Source organism: Palaemon carinicauda, chromosome 40 (assembly GCF_036898095.1).
Source record: "Palaemon carinicauda isolate YSFRI2023 chromosome 40, ASM3689809v2, whole genome shotgun sequence".
NCBI classification, from domain to species: Eukaryota; Metazoa; Arthropoda; class Malacostraca; order Decapoda; family Palaemonidae; genus Palaemon; species Palaemon carinicauda.
The window spans coordinates 15,991,848-15,994,282 of NC_090764.1; positions in this window are offsets into that span (position 1 = coordinate 15,991,848).

Below are 2,435 nucleotides of genomic sequence, written 5' to 3' on the forward strand. Positions count from 1 at the left end.
ATTACTCTTAGGATAAGATGAACACTTTACTGGTTTGCTGACATGATATTAGTTATAGATTAGTTTTAACGTGTTCATTTTAATCATATTTTAAATGCTTGATATATATCCGAGCAACCATTTATATATATATATATATATATATATATATATATATATATATATATGTATATATATGTATGTGTGTGTGCCCATTTTTATATGTGCCCCTTTATGTATATACTGAATACACACAAGCACACACACACATATATATATATATATGTATATATATATAATATATATATATATATATATATATATATATATATATATATATATATATATATATATATATATGTCCATTTTTATATGTGCCCCTTTATGTATATGCTGAATACACACAGGCACACACAAATACAGTATATATATATATATATATATATATATATATATATATATATATATATATATATATATATATATGTGTGTGTGTGTGTGTATGTATGCATATATATATGTGTGTGTGTCCATTTTTATGTGCCTCTTTATGTATATACTGAATACACACAAGCACGCACACACACACACACATATATATATATATATATATATATATATATATATATATATATATATACTGTATATATATAAATATATATATAAATATATATATATAAATATATATATATAAATATATATATATATATATATATATATATATATATATATATATATATATATATATATATATGTGTGTGTGTGTGTGTCTGTGTGTGTGCGTGTGGGTGGATGTGTAGAGTACATGCTTTATTACGTTATTTCAAATTTATAATTATTATATGATAATGCATATACATCTAGAAATCGAAGAAAACCGCTCTCCGCAGACTGAGCCCCAGTTAGGTTTAAGGATAGGAAGAAAATTGCACTTGAATTTTCACCTTGTATATTTGGTGTCGAAACCTGTTTTGACTACGGATTCACGTGATTCCTCGTCAGGACCACATTGGTTGAACATAGGAATTACACTTCAATATAAAGGCCAGCTCGGTGAACATTTTCGTCATCTCCTCCTACGCCCATTGACGCAAAGGGCCTCGGTTAGATTTCGCCAGTTGTCTCTATCTTGAGCTTTTTATTCACTACTTCTCCATTCATCAACTACTTCGCGCTTCATAGTCCCCAGCTATGTAGGCCTGTGTCTTCCATTTCTTCTAGTGCCTTTTCGAGCCCAGCTGAACGTTTGGTGAACTAATTTCTCTTGGGGAGTGCGAATAGCATGCCCAGACTATCTCCATCTACCCTTCATCATGATCTCATCCACATATGGCACTCGAGTAATCTCTCTTATAGTTTCATTTCTAATCCTGTCGAGTTATTTTAGAAATAAATATTTTGGAAACACCGAAATTAATTGATTAGTATTAATAAATGAAAATTTTTATAATAATTGAAATAATAAAATTTGAAAATTGGCTTTGAAATACGTGAATTATTTTTCACAAGGTTTTATAAAATTTCAGGATTTATTTCACAGTTCTATTCATGCAACGGGATTAAACTGTTCTTCATGGCTGATATTCTCTTTAGAGCTACGATGCTCCTTATGGAAAGTTGTTCTCACAGCTCCACAAGTTTCGCTTCAATTAAGTATTTTTCTGAACTATATCTTATTGCTTTCAAGCCTTTTTGCTTCTATCTTTGATGAAATTCAGGTTTAGTTTCGCGTTTTAAAGGCTGATCTTGTTAGTGCAGTGCAGCCTATAATATGTATATATATATGAGGGTTTTAATATCTTTATATTTATTTGTCTGTATATGTATATGTCCCATACGTATATACATTATACTGTTAGAGAGTTATTGGATCCCTTGACTAGCCAGACAGTACTACATTGGATTCATTTCTCTTGTTACGACTTATTTTCCCTTTGTCTACGCATGCACTGAATAGTCTGGCCTATTCTTTCCACATTATCTTCTGTCCTCCATAGACCTGACAACGCTGAGATTACCAAACAGTTATTCTTTCGCTTATAGCATCCTGCTTTTCCAACTAGGGTTGTAGCTTAGCAAGTAATAATAATAATAAGTAATAATAATAATAATAATAATAATAATAATAATAATAATACTGTGCTGTAGTTGTTCAGTAGCGACTTTCCTCTTGGTAAGAGTAGAAGAGACTCTTCAGCTATGGTAAGCAGCTCTTTCTAGGAGGAGGATACTCCAAATCAAACCATTGTTCTCTAGTCTTGGTAGTGCCATACCCTGTGTACCACGGTCTTTCACTGCCTTCGGGTAGAGTTATCTTGCTTGAGGGTACACTCGGGCACACTATTTATATCTTATTTCTATTCATTTTGTAATTTGAAGTTTTTATGGTTAATATGGGAATGATTTATACCACCGCCAATGAATTTGGAAGGAGGTTATGTTTTTGCCCCTGCTTG